Source organism: Crinia signifera, chromosome 3 (genome assembly GCF_055691185.1).
Source record: "Crinia signifera chromosome 3, ASM5569118v1, whole genome shotgun sequence".
Taxonomy (NCBI): domain Eukaryota; kingdom Metazoa; phylum Chordata; class Amphibia; order Anura; family Myobatrachidae; genus Crinia; species Crinia signifera.
Window position 1 is genome coordinate 56,895,228 of NC_139219.1, and position 17,371 is coordinate 56,912,598.

The window sequence follows — 17,371 nt, forward strand, 5'->3', positions numbered from 1 at the left end:
GCACGAATGTGAATTACAATATATGAAAAATCAACTGCACAGGAAGATAATTTTTTCTGTTTACAACTTAGAGAGCACCCTGTTAAGGTGCCCATACACGGTGCAATCATTGCATGCAGTTTGAACATGATCGCATGCGGTTTTCATGGGGTTTGCATGCAATTCAATGCGTTCCAAAGCTAGTTATGTGCAGACATACTTTTGGAACTGTGCGATGGGATGTGCGTGGGAGCGAGCATCACATCGCACCCGCAAAACGCACCAGGTATGGGCACATTTAGTCATTGGCCATACCTCCCAACTGTCACGATTACAGCGGGACAGGCCCGATTTTCGGGTCCTGTCCCGCTGTCCCACCCGCGGCAGGCATTGTCCCGCTGCGGGGGGTGGCAGTTGGGAGACCCCCCAATCTAATAGAATAGACGCTGTGCGCATGCGCACAGCATCTATTCTCGTATGAAAATGAGGTTGCGGCTAATTAGCATAAGCCGCGTCCTCATTTGCATACACCCGCCCCCTTTTCGGGCGCTCAGAAGTTGGGAGGTATGCATTGGCTAAAAACTCTAAAGATGGCCATACACACGCATAATATATCTTCAGGTCTGTCTGGTTGGAACAAAAACATGGTGATGGATGAGAGCAAATTGACAGTTGACCATTTGCTTGCAAATGCTGGAAACTGACAATCTGTCACTCATCCATTACCAGGTTTTTGTTCCAACCAGCCAGATATGAGACCTTATATTAATATGTGTATTATGCACTGCTATGACTAGACAAACAGAGGTTTATCCTGCAGCACCACCTGTGGGTTCATTGATATAAATATCAATCTGTTCGGTTGTGAAACCCAGCTGCGGGCTAACAAGTTGGAAGTTTGCAGGATTAAATGTATATAAATGTATATACAAAACATTACTGAATATAATATGTGTACCTTATTCTACCACTAGATGGCATGAGTAAACACAATTATATTATTTTTATGTAACCAAACTACCCTATGATTATTATGTATTAACAGTTTCTTATATAGCGCACACATATTCCGCAGCGCTTTACAGGGAATATTTGAACAGTCACATCAGTCCCTGCCTCAGTGGAGGTTACTATCTATATTCCCTACTACATGTACACGCACACACATTCGTGCTAGGCATAATTTTTGTTGGGAGCCAATTAACCTACCAGTATATTTTTGGATTTTGAGAGGAAACCAGAATACCCGGAGAAAACCCATGCAAGCACAGAGAGAATATACAAACTCCATTGGGGCACAAACAGTATCAACAGTAGGTTTAAAAATAAAAAAATCTGAGAATGGGGTTTAGTCTTGTCCAATAGGACTACCCTGGACTTCAAATGTGGAAATTATTATATAACCCAGGGCCTCTATCAGGGGGGACGTCAAGGACTGCAGTTCTGGGCCCATACAGAGAGGGGAGCCCGCCCCTAGTTCTTACACAGTGTAGTGTAGATAGGAGGATGCAATTATTATGGTGGTGGCCAGGACCGGGCAGCCTCTGGAGCTTGACTGCCTGGTACATTGATTAATGTTCTTATTGTTGCATGTTGTAGTATGACTATGCTGAGCAAAATTGCTTGCGCAACATAATGAAATTAAAGTCTGTTTATTAACCCTTTGGGTGCCAAGTGAGTTTATCAAAATAGGTGTGAAAATTGGCAAGCAAACATTTTTGTTCATCATAATGACCTGAAATGGTTACCTTACAGATGGAGCAGACTCCATCTTTGCAGAATCGCCAGCCCCCAACAGTGGCCGGCTCTCGCCAGGGGTGCGCGCTCAAGACGCTTGCGAGCGCCCGGTGGCTATGAAGCTGGCTCCGCTTTCCGCCACCTCCCCCGCCGCCCCCCCCCCTCCCGGTGCCCCTCGCCGCCCGCCACCCCCCCTATCCCTGACAATATCCCTGAAGAGGAGACAGACAGGATGCCACCGCGGCTCTATCCTGAAACTGGGACGCGCGTGCGTGTGAGATGCGCGTGTGTGTTAGTCCCAGTCAGATGGAGCGCCTCTGCGCTGGCGAACGCCAGTGCAGGCATGCTGGCGATCCCCGGCCAAGGATCAAAGGTGCTCTATCTGTATATAGGAAATATCTTTTTTTACACAACATTTTTTATTTGAATATATATAACAAATGTGAGCGAAGCTGGCAGGTGTTGCATGTTCTTAGATGTAGCACAGTTTAACACTCCCTTTCTTTACTTGTTATTGTATCTGGGCTTGACACCCCAAATTGCCCAATCTGCAGCTAAGCAATCCTACTCCTCTCCAGGCGCCCTTTAAGGACATTTAGTGCCCTAACCCCTTTTCCAGTGGCGTAACTATAGCACCGCAGCCCCTGCCACCGCGGGGGGGCACTGTGCATGTGGGGGCGCCGGGGGCTGCGGTGCTATAGTTACACCCCCCCCAATCCCCCGCTGACTTACCTATCTCGCTGGTCCCGGTGGCTCCGTTCTTCTGCTGAGGACCACCACAAAATGGCCACCCCCATATAGCACACAGTTCTCTGAAACTGTCTGCTGTATGGGGGCGGCCATTTTGTGGTGGTCCTCAGCAGAAGAAGAACGGAGCCGCCGGGACCAGCGCTTTAGGTAAGGCTGCAGGGGATTGGGGGGGGGGGTTGCATGGGCGGCGGGGGATTGGGGGGGTTTGCATGGGCGGCGGGGGATTGGGGGTGCTTGGCGAGGTGGCGGCGGGGGGGGCGCCCAAAACTTAGTTACGCCACTGCCCTTTTCTAAGTATGATATATATATTTGTAGATTTATAGATACGTCTAGCTGTAGATCACAATCTATGTAACTCACACACAGGACACCTGGGAAATCCACGAAATAGACTGATTTATTGTCTTGATTAGTGTTTTATTGTGTTCATTGCAGAGGTGTTCAGTTCATATCCTCTTCCTCCCGCTGATCATCTACAATAGTAAATCATTACAGGGCTGTGTAAGCCATGGACAGCCGGCTGACTGTATCACCTGTTACAGAGCAACTAAAGTCTAATAGAGATAACAGTTTTTGGTATGCATTTCACTTCTCTTGTTAAGCCATTGACAAAACAAGTGATGATGTAACATATCACCTGAAACATACCAGGACGGGCTACCGGGGTAATGGGTTCCTTCTTATGTGACCTGTTCTATCACATCACTGTGACCTTTGTTCTACTATTTTATTACCATGGCATGTTGTATAAGTCTAGATAACATTTGTTATATACACTTTACATTTGTGCATGTCTCTTTCAAAATTGCCAAATGCATAGTCTATTTCTAAATTATACCCCTTTTACATCGCAGCAAAAACCCAGGTTTTTGCCTCGTTGACCCGGGTCAGCAGCAGTGTAAATGGGGTACCTGAAAAAACCCGGGTCCATTTACCCGGGAATCCTACCCAGGTCCTAATCAGGGTCATCCGTACTGTGCAGACAGCAGCGGAGCCAGGGAGGAGGTGAATGCATGCCTGTGTGCGGCATCCATTCACCTCGCGGATGGGGGCTAGGGGATGCACGGATGCTGAGGGCAGCACAGCAGCTTACCTTTGTGCTGGGCTTGCCCCCAATGTGGTGATCTGCAGTCCCAGCCTTGGAGATGATGTCCAAGGCTGGTACTATGGCATAAGCATGTAATTACACTGCTTCGTAGCTGGGTGGCAATTGCTCCAGTGCCGTGGATGGATACGTGAAGCACCATCACCATTTACCGTCCGCCTTTACCAGCGTACAATATGCCGGGCTTAGCTACAAAAGAGTGGGCTCCCTTGTGGCTGACAGTCTCAGCCTGCCACCATGTTGTACAGTAATTATGCTACGTAGACGCTCATTCAGCCTCAGGGACTTGGTGGGGAAATGTACGCTGAGCTTAGCCCACTCTTATGGAGCTAAGCTCTGCATACATATTCCCACCGAGTCTCTGGGGCTGAATGAGCATCTACATAGAATAATTGCTGCACAACATGGTGGCGGGCTGAGAATGATCAACTACATTCTATCTGGTGGATGAACATAAGCATTACACTTACAACACCATACGCCACACAAAGCAAGGTTGTGCAAGGCTTCACCATGCTGCAACGCACCTTCTCTAAGAATCTCCGCCCCCCTTCGCATTTATAATTATCGCATATGTTCTAACATATGCGATAATTATAGCAAAGGACAGCTCTTGCGTTAAGAGCTGTCGTTTGCGGTGAGAGTCACCGGGTCCCAGCAGGTCCCGGCGCCTCCCCCCTCCCTCACACACCCGGCGCTGCTGCTGCTGCACCGGGCTCTCCTCCTCCCTGCACCCGGAAGAGGATCAGTGCAGGGAGGAGGTCACAGGTCCGGGCAGCACAGAGCTGTGGTGCACGGACACAGGTGAGGGGGCGATGCGGGGCGGCGGGGGTCCGTGCGGGGCGGCAGGGGGTCGGTAGAAGCCCATTGGCTTCTATGGGGCATCGGCAGATTTTTCTGGCGATGCCCCCCGCCGCGTTAACCCGGCGGGGGATGCTTCCAGCATCCCAAAATTCGGTAAAAACCCGATAACGGGGTTTTTACCGCATTTCTTGTTTAGAGAATCTCCCCCCTTGTCTGTTGGGCCAACCGCCGTAGGTAGATAACAGTTTTTGGTATGCATTTCACATCTCTTGTTAAGCCATTGACAAAACAGGTGATTATGTAACAGATCACCTGAAACATACCAGGGCGGACTACCGGGTAATGGGTTCCTTGTTATGTGACCTGTTCTATCACCTCACTGTGACCTTTGTTCTACTATTTTATTACCATGGCATGTTGTATAAGTCTAGATAACATTTCTTATAGATTTGTGCATGTCTCTTTCAACATTGCCAAATGCATAATCTATTTATTTTATGTATTTATTTATTAACAGTTTCTTATATAGCGCACACATATTCCGTAGCGCTTTACAGAGAATATTTGAACACTCACATCAGTCCCTGCCCCAGTGGAGCTTACTATATTCCCTACCACATGTACATGCACACAGACATTCTAGAGTTAATTTTGTTGGAAGCCAATTAACCTACCAGTATTTTTTGGGATTGTGGGAGGAAACTGGAGTACCCGGAGGAAACCCACGCAAGCACGGGGAGAATATACAAACTCCGCACAGTTAGAGCCAAGGTGGGGATCGAACCCATGACCTCAGCGCTGTGAGGCAGTAATGCTAACCATTACACCATCCGTGCTGCCCATTTATTTGTAAATTATACCCCTTTTACACCTCTGCAAAACCCTGGTTTATATATATATATATATAAGTTTCCAATAACCGGCACTCCATGCATAATTAGTGATCTTTCGCCCGGTGCCTGTCCTTCCAACCAAGTGGATCCATATAGTGACCAATGCGATGGCACTCGTGGGCTAACTCCAAAAAAGAAAACGCTGACCCTCTGGTGTTAGCAACGTTTCAATGATTTTACTTCATTGTCATCAGACTGATGACAATGAAGTAAAATCATTGAAACGTTGCTAACACCCGAGGGTCAGCGTTTTCTTTTTTGGAGTTAGCCCACGAGTGCCATCGCATTGGTCACTATATATATATATATATATATATATATATATATATATATATATATATATATATATATATATATATATAAAATGTGTGTGTATATACAGTATGAGTTTGAGAACCTGTGAGTAATATTGTTTGTCCTAATTATATATAGGGTTACCATAATTTCCTTTTTTGGGGGGACAATCTCTTATATATTTGGCTACATGTGTCAATCATCCTGAGAGTGTGTGTATAACGCTGGACAGGGTCACACATGAAACTCCACCCCCCACCCAGCCTTATACACACACACCACACATAATACACACACACATGTAGCCTAATATATAAGAGATACAGGGCCGGCGCCACCACTAGGCAAATCTAGGCATTTGCCTAGGGCGCCGGCCACTGGAGGGCGGCATTTTGTGCCGCCCGGGTACCTGTCCTACGGCACTGTGTATTTAAATCTGGCGGCGGAGGCAGCGGGGGTCCCTGCAGTCCATTAGAAATCACGAGCGCTATCCGCCGGGCTATGCGGAAGCGCTTCTAGTGTGAAAACTCTGGCAGCACGGCGCACGCTGATCTCAGCCAATCAGCGTGCTGCCAGTGTTTTCACACTAGAAGCGCTTCCGCATAGCCCGGCGGATAGCGCTCGTGATTTCTAATGGACTGCAGGGACCCCCGCTGCCTCCGCCGCCAGATTTAAATACACAGCGCCGCAGCAGGCCAGGTACCCCCCCGCACCGGGGCGCCCCCACCCCGACTCGCCTGGGGCGCTCCGGTGCCTTGCACCGGCCCTGAAGAGATAATACACACATATTGGCCCCTGCCTGCCTGCACTACTCCCCCCGCAATACCACACACCTATAATACTCACAGACACATTTAGCTCAGCCAGCGTTGATGGGGGCGGAAGGGAGTGCAGTGAATAAATTAAGTCTGCGCAGCTGCAGATCTGTGGTGCTGACATAGCAGCCTCTGGCAGCCAGGGGGAGCAGCTCTGCCTCTGCCTCCTCTCAGGCTGACCTCGAGTCGCAGACAGTGTCACATGATCACAGCCTGAGAGGAGAGAAGCATGATGCAGCTGTGACTCGGCTGCCTCCTCCTTTATAGTACAGCGCTGGGCTGGCTGTAGCTCCTCTCAGGCATTTCCAATCTGCCGCTGGCCGGGTGAAGCAAGACTGCCCTGTGAGTGTCAGGCGCCACAGGTATGTCACATGTGGGTGTACTCATTACTCACTGACACACTTCCCAGGTCACCAGGCAAACACACAGGTGTACTCATTACTCACTGACACACTTCCCAGGTCACCAGGCAAACACACAGGTGTACTCATTACTCACTGACACACTTCCCAGGTCACAGCGCAGACACACAGGTGTACTCATTACTCACTGACCCACTTCCCAGGTCACAGCGCAGACACACAGGTGTAATCATTACTCACTGACACACTTCCCAGGTCACAGCGCAGACACACAGGTGTACTCATTACTCACTAAAATACTTCCCAGGTCACCGCGCAGACACACAGGTGTACTCATTACTCACTAACATACTTCCCAGGTCACCGCGCATACACACAGGTGTACTCATTACTCACTAACATACTTCCCAGGTCACCACGCAGACACACAGGTGTACTCATTACTCACTTACATACTTCCCAGGTCACAGCGCAGACACACAGGTGTACTCATTACTCACTGACACACTTCCCAGGTCACAGCGCAGACACACAGGTGTACTCATTACTCACTGACACACTTCCCAGGTCACAGCGCAGACACACAGGTGTACTCATTACTCACTAACATACTTCCCAGGTCACCGCGCAGACACACAGGTGTACTCATAACTCACTGACACACTTCTCAGGTCACAGTGCAGACACACAGGTGTACTCTTTACTCACTGACACACTGCCCAGGTCACAGCGCAGACACACAGGTGTACTCATTACTCACTGACACACTTCCCAGGTCACAGCGCAGACACACAGGTGTAATTACTCACGGACACTTCCCAGGTTACAGCGCAGACACAGGTGTACTCATTACTCATTAACATACTTTCCAGGTCACAGCGCAGACACACAGGTGTACTCATTACTCACTGTCACTTCCCAGGTCACAGCGCAGACACACAGGTGTACTCATTACTCACTGTCACTTCCCAGGTCACAGCGCAGACACACAGGTGTACTCATTACTCACTGACACACTTCCCAGGTCAACACGCAGACACACAGGTGTACTCATTATTCACTGACACACTTCCCAGGTCAACACGCAGACACACAGGTGTACTCATTACTCACTGACACACTTCCCAGGTCAACACGCAGACACACCACCAAAATCCCTAACCCAACACACCCCTTCCCGCCAACACCATCCGCCCCATCCAAAATTAAACACATTCATCCACAAATAACAAACATAATTCACATTAAAATACATTTATAATTTTAATGGGGCGTAGCCCCTTACGACGGTGTGAAGAGCGCCCGTAGGGCACGATGAAACACCTTGTTATGAATTAAACAGGTTCTGTGGCTGGTAAAATTCAAGCCTGCATCTCAACTGGTTTTAATTAGGTACTGCACCTGTGTAAATCATAGGTGTCCTAGATTAAAGGGATATTATGGCAAGACTATTTAGGAGACTGTTATCAAGCAACACTTTATCTAGACAATAAAATACCAGGCTACCTAGGAACATGACACATTCAAGCCCTTTTTCCACACATGGTAGCAGCTGTTCTCTGTCCTCAAATACAATTAATGTCTCCATAACGTAATATGCAGACCTTGCAACATGACACCTTCCATCAGGTACAACGTGCTCTCCTCCTCCATCTTCATTTATGATTGCTGTCATCTGTATTGAAACCCTCTTCTCATCAATTTACTACAGTAGTTCAACATAGTTGACAGCAAACACAAATGACAGGGGGGCTACTTTACACAGCTACCAGACGGGGATCATCAGTGACTGTGGTTTGTCTGAACTTGAGGCAGGGCTGGAACCATCTGAAGGAAACTCAAAGGTCTAAGCAGGTTTCTCCTCAAAGGAGATTTCAGCCTTTTAGTGGTCAAGGAAAACAGAGCATAAGAAAACACAACAGTGATCGTTACAGTGACGATGAAGTGGCCACTAGATAACTTGGCAGACAATGTCTAGCTGGCACTTCAGAGTACGGAGCTGGTCAAACAGAGACTGGATAACAGGGGCGACACTGGTACTGCTGTCAACGGAGCGGAGCGGCACCACCTGTCCTTTAACAAAGAAGCATGGCCTCATGGGTGTCCTCAGTGGTGGGCGTGGCCAGAGCCGGCCTTAGGCATAGGCCAACTAGGCAATTGCCTAGGGCATTTGGAATGCCTAGGGGCATCAGCAGCTTCTGCTGATTAAAATGATATGCAGCATGCCTATATTCTGTGTGTGAGTGAGGCTGTATCTGCATATGAAATAGTGTATTCATGGAAATCACTGTAACATAGCATTCCGTATGCAAGTACAGCCACAGTCGCTCACAGAATATAGGCATGCCGCATATTATTTTAATAATTGGAAACTCCTTGTGTGTGCTGGTCATAACAATGCAAATAAGACGAATTTTCAGCAAAAAAGGCACCCAACGTTAGCAGAACTGGCCAGGAGCTGCATGGCCTATTGAGTCAAGATGTATGAGGAAACATCTGTATCCAAGCAGAGGCAGAGGTCACAGTGTTAGCGGCTGTGCGAGTGCTGTCTGCGGGTGGGTTGGCTGTGCAATAGTGTTCGGCATATGTGTAAGGGGCATTATTTGTGTCAAGTATAAACGCATTATTAATGTGCGACATATGTGTAACAGGCATTATGTGTGTCATGTGTATAAGGGCATTAATAATGTGCAACATATGTGTAAGGGGCATTATGTGTGTCATTATGTGTATGAAGGGCATTAATAAAGGTTGGCATAATGTGTAAGGGGCATTATGGTTATAAGGACATTAATAATGTGTGTCATGTGTAAGCGGCATTACTGTGTGGTATTATCAGGGATGCTGAGAGAAAGGGGTAGGGGGTACAAATTACCCAGGCCAAAGTCTGATGGAAGGGCCCAGTGGGGGCCCCGGGCCCCCTCCCCTTAAGTCAGCAGCAGCTGAAGCTCTTCTCCTCTGCCCAGCACACACTGCTTTGTGCTGGGTTGCAGTGTGGCCATGGAGGTGCTTAAAATACAATATTTTCTCAGGATTTTTTTCTAAGGGTATAATGTGAATAATGTGAGGAGTAATGTATATAAGGTAAAGTGGTACTACTGTGTGATATAACGTGAATAAGGGACACCATCGCATGATATAATGTGAATAAAGTTGCACTACTGTGTGGCATAATTTGAATTGGGGGTACTTTTGGGTGGCCATGCCCCTTCCCAGCAAAAACACACCCCTGTTTGGGCTGTGCACCAAATGTGTGCACTGTTTCTATTTAAAATATTGCGGGTAGGAGCACCAAAATGATGACTGCTATGATGATTGTTGATGGTACTGGGAAAGGGGAGCAGGGTCAGAGGCGGAACTAGTGGCGGTGCTAGGGGGCACCAATCAAAATCTAGCCTAGGGTGTCATTTAGGCTAGGGCCGGCTCTGGGCGTGGCCTAGTTGGGACGTAAAGTGGCTTCTCATCAGCCCCTGATCTCATCACTGCGGGAGGCTTCCTGTAACTTGCTCTGTGACAGGAGCCAGGTGCTGCAGTCCCTGGCTCTGGTCACTACAGGTCGAGGCCATCTATATGCTGGTTGGTGGGCTACTTTTCCTTGGCCACAAAAAATATACCAAGATCCTTGATCATACCTCCCAACATGACCCTCTCCAGGAGGGACACATTGCTCTGCTCCTGCACTTCCCTCTTAATATATGATTGCCATTACCTGTGTTCAAACACCTTTCTCTTCAATTAACCTGCTCAACACAGGTGATGGCAATCATGCATTAAGAAGAAAGTCCAGAAGCAGAGCAGTGTGTCCCTCCTGGAGAGGGTCATGTTGGGAGGTATGCCTTGATATTGCTCAATGTTAGGTAGCAGAGCTTAGTATACAGTAATTATTGTGAAGTTTGCATCAGCTCTGTATTATACTTTGTTTGTCGTGCTAAAATATGGAAAAACTGCAGTACATCGTCTTAAGTTAAAAAAGTGTCCACTACAGGCTTCTGTAGTCGACTTGATGCATGCAGAGATTCAGCATCAGATGCTCTGCATGAACCCTGATATCATTAAGGATGTACATGAAAACTAAGCAACAAAGGCCAGTGAAACTGCCTCTGAGACCGCCCTCACCTCCATGCCGCCAAGCATCTGCAGACTCTCAATCACCCAACTTCTGCAGCCGCCAATGACATGGTTGGACATCACCCAACTCAAGTGTCCCTTAACTTTCTAAATCTGATACCCTGCAAATGCACAGGTATCACTTAGTATTGTGTTATATGTTAACCCCCAAAAAATTATTTTTACTCTTTCAAGTAACATGACCCATCAGAGGGGGGTATTCAATGCAGGATCACGGCTGTCGATCCCTCCCGACAGTCGTGATCACGGCCCGTTTGTGGCCTGATCTACAGCTGAACGACAGACGGGATTCAATGTCCCGCCTGCCAATCGGCGCAAAGGGGGTGTGGCTGTGAAAACTGCCATGGATTGTCGATGTGTGGCTGGGATCGCGACAATCCACAGACATTGTTGGCAGAACGGGCCCGACAGCTTCTAAAGTCGGGCCCGTTCTGCCGTGATCCCGCTTTAATGCTAAAGACAGCATTGAATAGGGAGCCGCTGCTATTCCAAACAGGGGCACATTGAATACCCCTCTTAGCCTCTATCTTGGACTGTTAACTATGAAGTTATTTTGCAAATCGTGATCTGATTACTGTGGGGGGGGATCCTTGCCTTTCTGCTGTGATATAAAAGGAGGAGTTATCTTTAGTGCTATCAAAGAGGAGAACAGTACAAAAGTCACATTTCACTGATGCAACGGAAGAAGGCAACATTAAGGCCAGTGATAATTCCCTAAGCACACTTACCATATAAATACTTGTGTTCGGTATACCCCATGGGCTTAGTCATTTTTGTCCTAAGAGTTGTATTTTCAGCCTGTGTGAGATAAGAGGACATGGTGGGCATTCAGATCCACTGTCATTACTACTTACCATTGATATATAAGTATTGATGGCTGAAGTGATATATTACAGCTAGTATTGGACGGATTGTTTTTCTTCCACCTGTTATTATCTTATCCCAGGAATGGCAAAGGAACAAACATTCCCTCTTACATCTCTTAATGCTGCAATACAATCAGCCGTATCTCATCTAAAGCAATTACTGATTTATATGTTAACTACTCAGTGATCAGTATATTGGAACTGATTCTAGTTGACACGCTATCCTGCGCATTAGCACACAGAGTTGATGTTTCGCGACTGCGCAAGTTACTTATTTGTCAGGCCATTCGCACCTAGCAGTGAAGGTGGTGGTGGTGGTGGTGGTGGGGGGGGCATGGGGCAGCGGCGAGGGGCTGCACCCATGGGAACGCTTAGCGTTTCTTGGGTGTCCCCATTAAAGCACTGGGTGTTTCCATGTAAATGGGCGGGTGCGGGGGACAGGAGCGCCACTGACGTCAGCGGATATCAGCTGCCCGCCCTCTATGTTTTTTGTAGGTGTCAACCAGAATAACCCCCTTGACTCAAAATATAGTGCCTGATTCAGACCTGCTCGCTATGGTGAATATTTGAAGGGGCGGCGTCTCTGGTGAGCTGCAAACCGGAATCACACTCTTGGATCAAGTGTGTCTTGGCAGGAGTCCAGGGTGTTAATTCATTGAACAGCTTGCTCTATGTCGCCCTCTATTGGAAGCCAAGGCATTACATTGAACAGCTTGCTCTAGGTCGCCCTCTATTGGAAGCTAAGACATTACATTGAACAGCCTGCTCTATGTCGCCCTCTATTGGAAGCTAAGACATTACATTGAACAGCTTGCTCTATGTCGCCCTCTATTGGAAGCTAAGACAATGCATTGAACAGCTTGCTCTATGTCGCCCTCTATTGGAAGCTAAGGCATTACATTGAACAGCTTGCACTATTTCGCCCTCTATTGGAAGCTAAGACATTACATTGAACTGCTTGCTCTATGTGCCCTCTATTGGAAGCTAAGACATTACATTGAACAACTTGCTCTATGTCGCCCTCTATTGTCACCCTGTTTCCCTCTTCACGCCTGCTCACATTTGCCTCACTTCTGACCTTCTCTGTTCCCTTCATCCTCTCACTTGTTGTTGTTTCATACTTAATTGGATTACTCAATCAACCTGATTTTACCCACTGGTCTCCTCTCTGACAGTAGTTCCTTGCCTGTTACCTTCTCTCTCACTCTGTTTTCTACCAAATTTACTACAGACGCTGTCTGTCCTCCCAAATCCCTCTGTCTGCTTTCACTAACCTACCCTCTCACCTTCGGTTCCTCATGGCTGTTAATCTCTCAACTTCACTTTCTCCAACTGCTCCTCCCCCCTCCCATCCCATACCTATCCTGACCACTCGCCCCCGCACCCCCACCCTCCCAATGACCCCCCTCGCTTCTGCAATCCCAAAAACCTTATCCACATAAATACACAACCCACCCCCCCTCTTTCCTGTGCAGTATGGAATGCCAGATCCATCTGCAACAAACTCCCTGCCATCCATGACCTATTCATCTCTAGAGCATTCCACCTCCTTGCTATCACCGAGACCTGGCTCTCCACCTCTGATTCTGTCTCTCCAGCTGCTCTCTCCCACGGTGGCCTCTCTTTCTCTCACACTCCCAGGCCTGACGGTCGCCAAGGTGGCGGTGTGGGTTTTCTCCTCTCAGCCTCATGCACCCACAGTGTCATTCACCCTGAACCCTCTCTCCTTTTCTCCTCCTTTGAGTCTCACTCTATCCGTCTATACTACCCCTACCACCTCCGTGTCGCTGTAATCTACCGCCCCCCTGGCCCTATCTCCCAATTTCTTGACAACTTCGCCGCCTGGCTTCCACACTTCCTCTCCTCTGACCTGCCATCTGTCATTCTTGGTGACTTTAACATCCCCTTGGATAAGGAAAAAAGGGAGTGTGTAAACTCCCAATATCCCTTCCCCATTGAAATGTATATTGTAATTGTTTAGAGGGCGCATGGTATCCGCTGCACAGAGGCATTGAGAGGCATCAAGCCAAAGACGTGGGGTCAGACCCTGACCACGTACTCAGAGAAGCAGGTTGCACGGAGCACGGAAGTGCAGACACCGAGTGCATTCAGCTCTGACTATAGTGTGTAGCAACGCAACATACGGATCTGAAAGGGTTTAAGAATCGGAGTGTCATTCTCACTGACCTCGATTCCCCCTCAGACGCCGGCGTGTGCTGACACAGACCAACAGCGAGCGGTCTCATACTGTCAGTACTGACTAAGTTAGAGACGCGAAAGTTACCCTTAAACTTTGATCTCTTGCATATTATAATACAGACGGTCACTATACATAGAGAAAGTGATCTCTGATTGAAAAACGGCTAACCTTTGAAATTACTTTCTATGTATATGCGGTAATAGTAAGATGTTATGTGGCATGAACTGTGAATAAAATCTCCTATCAGTACTTCTTATGATGCTTGATACTTATCCATTTAATAAAATGTTGATAGACTGTAACCTTTCAATTTTGAAACACTGTCAGTAAAAACAATGTGGCGAAAGCATTCATACTTGTGTAGTAACAGTGGATACGCCCTAATTAAGGATACTTAGGGAGTAGACATTTAATATCCCTGTATCTGTATAATTCTCCAGATAAAGTCTGCCCAGCACACCAGAATACTGGGACTGGGGACGAGTGACATAAGTCCAGACTGCAATAAAGGAGAATTGTTACACCACTGTTCCTCCTACATATTTCCCCCTCTAATGACTCTAAGAGAGGGGTTAAAAACGTAAACTGATAATGAATAAATGTCACACATCCACTTTGTGATGTAACTTCTTTATAAAGGCGAAGATTGACATGTAATTTTATATAAGCAATTTACGGTAACTAACGCTGACCAGGATAGCGTGTGATCCACACGTAGCACCACTCGCTGGCATCTCCACTGCCTCATGAGAGCACTTACCCGAAATAGAATGGTCTTTCACAGTGGGTATTAAGTGACTCACTGCTAGAGGACTTTTTTGAATAAAATATAGATCATAACAGTGATATTATTCAGCCCTCTGCAGGGGAGCGGATACACAATATAAGACGCCCCAACCGATCTATATAGGGGAACAAAAACATTGGGGTTCACCATAAGAGGATTATATCCCCTTTTTTAAAGTTTCCCACTTTTCACGTACCTCCTATGGTCTATGTTTTAATATGTCGCAGTTCTTTTAAAATGAGATACTATTAAAAGTTACATTTTATGATTGTTTTTCTTTAAATATTCCCAGTGCGCCACAAAAAATGACAGTCTTTTCTTTCCTGTGAATGTATCCCCTTGGATAACCCCGCTGATCCTGGCACCTCCAAACTCCTCTCTCTCTGCTCCTCTCTTGGCCTATCTCAGTGGACTACCTCTCCCACCCACATCCAAGGACACTCCCTCGATCTCGTCTTCTCTCGCTCTTGTTCCCTTACTGACTACACTATCTCAGCTTTTCCTCTTTCTGACCATCACCTAATCTCCTTCTCCCTCACTGCTTCCCCCTCTCCCACCCCCCCTCCCAAGCGCATTGTCTCACGGCATAACGTCAACACACTTGATCTTGCTGCCTTCTCAAACACGCTGTGTCCTCTTCTCGCCCCAATCGCCCTCATGTCCTGCCCGAACCTCGCTGCCTCCCTCTATAATGACACCCTATCTTCGGCATTGGACTCTGCCTGCCCTCCCTCCTCTATCCCCCTTCGATGCTCCAACCCCCAACCGTGGCACTCACCTATCACCCGATTCCTTAAAAAGTGCTCTCGCACTGCTGAGCGCTTCTGGAAGAAATCACGCTCCCTTGCGGATTATCTCCATTTCAAATTCATTCTTTCCTCCTTCAGCTCTGCCCTTGCTCTGGCCAAGGAATCCTACTTTAAGTCCCTCATCCTTTCCCAATCATCCAATCCCCGCAGGCTCTTCGCCACCTTCAACTCCTTGCTCTCCCCCCCTCCTCCAGCTCTTCCGTCCTCCATCGTAGCCGCTGATTTTGCTACCTACTTTTCAACCAAAATCTCCTCTCTCAGGACTGCCATCACTGCTGCCATGACCTCACCCTCTCCCTCCTCCCCTCCTACATCTCCACTCCCCTCCTTCCAACCCCTGTCCTCATTTTACCCCACCACTGCTGCTGAAGTCCACTCTATCCTTCAATCCGCTTCTCCCTCCACCTGCCCGCTTGATCCTATCCCCTCCAATATTATCCGTCGTCTCAGTCCATCAGTCTGCTCTCACCTGGCTCACCTCTTTAATCTTTCCCTATCCTCTGGGATCTTCCCTTCCTCCTTCAAACACGCTCTTGTCTCCCAAATTCTCAAAAAAACAAATCTGGACCCCAACTCTCCATCCAACTACAGGCCCATCTCCCTCCTCCCTTTTGCCTCCAAACTCCTAGAACGTCTGACCTATAATCGTCTCCTAAGCCACCTTACTGCTAACTCCATTCTAGACCCCCTCCAATCCGGGTTCCGCCCTTTACATTCCACTGAAACTGCCCTGACCAAAGTCACTAACGATCTACTATCGGCTAAATCCAAAGGCCTCTTCTCTATCCTCATCCAGCTTGATCTGTCGGCTGCCTTTGACACTGTTGACCACCCTCTCCTGCTCAACACCCTCCGCTCCTTTGGCATCACTGGCACGGTCTTCTCCTGGTTCACCTCATACCTCTCCGATCGCTCCTTCTCCGTCTCCACTCCGAGCTCCTCCTCTCCTACTACCCCCCAGCCAGTCGGTGTTCCCCAAGGGTCAGTCCTTGGCCACCTCCTCTTCTCCCTCTACACGCCCTCTCTGGGCACCCTCATCAGCTCCTATGGTTTTCATTACCACCTTTATGCTGATGATACCCTAATCTATCTCTCCTCCCCCGACTTATCCCCATCACTTCTGTCCAAGGTCTCCGAATGCCTCACGGCCATCTCAGCCTGGATGACCCAACGCTTCCTGAAACTAAACATGGCTAAAACTGAACTTCTAATCTTCCATCCCCCGAACATCCCCTCTTCTCCCACTATCTCCATCAGCATTGGTGAAACCGAGATCACGTCCACCGACCAAACGCGCTGCCTCGGTGTCATCATTGACTCCTCCCTCTCTTTCACCCCCCACATTCGTGCTCTCTCACAGTCTTGCCGCTTTCACCTACGCAACATCTCACGCATCAGACCATTCCTCTCCACTGACGCGACCAAAATTCTCATTCACTCTCTTGTCATCTCCCGCCTTGACTACTGCAACATCCTTCTCTCTGGGCTACCTCTCACCCGCCTCGCACCTCTCCAATCCATTCTTAACGCTGCTGCTAGGCTCATCTTCCTCTCCCGCCGCTCTACCTCCGCCTCCCCCCTCTGTTTATCTCTTCACTGGCTCCCCATTCCTTTCCGAGTTCTCTTTAAACTCCTCACCACCACCTACAAGGCTCTCTCCTCCTCCACAGCTCCCTACCTCTCTTCACTGATCTCTATCCACACTCCCTCCCGTCCTCTTCGCTCCATCGCTGACCGCCGACTGACCTCTCACCTAATCACCTCCTCCCACTCCCGTGTCCAAGATTTCTCTCGCGCTGCCCCCCTGCACTGGAACAACCTCCCGCCACCCATCAGGCTATC

The 17,371-nt window shown here is 48.2% G+C and overlaps 2 protein-coding genes across 6 annotated transcripts in view; one reads left to right on the forward strand and one right to left on the reverse strand.

Annotated features, from left to right (window-relative positions):
- LOC146063454 (serine palmitoyltransferase 3-like) overlaps positions 1-17,371 on the reverse strand; it is a 121,987-nt gene that overhangs the window by 73,458 nt on the left and 31,158 nt on the right. The gene's annotated exons all lie outside the window — the stretch shown is intronic.
- Positions 1-17,371, forward strand: part of LOC146063453 (uncharacterized) — a 94,519-nt gene that overhangs the window by 17,150 nt on the left and 59,998 nt on the right. The gene's annotated exons all lie outside the window — the stretch shown is intronic.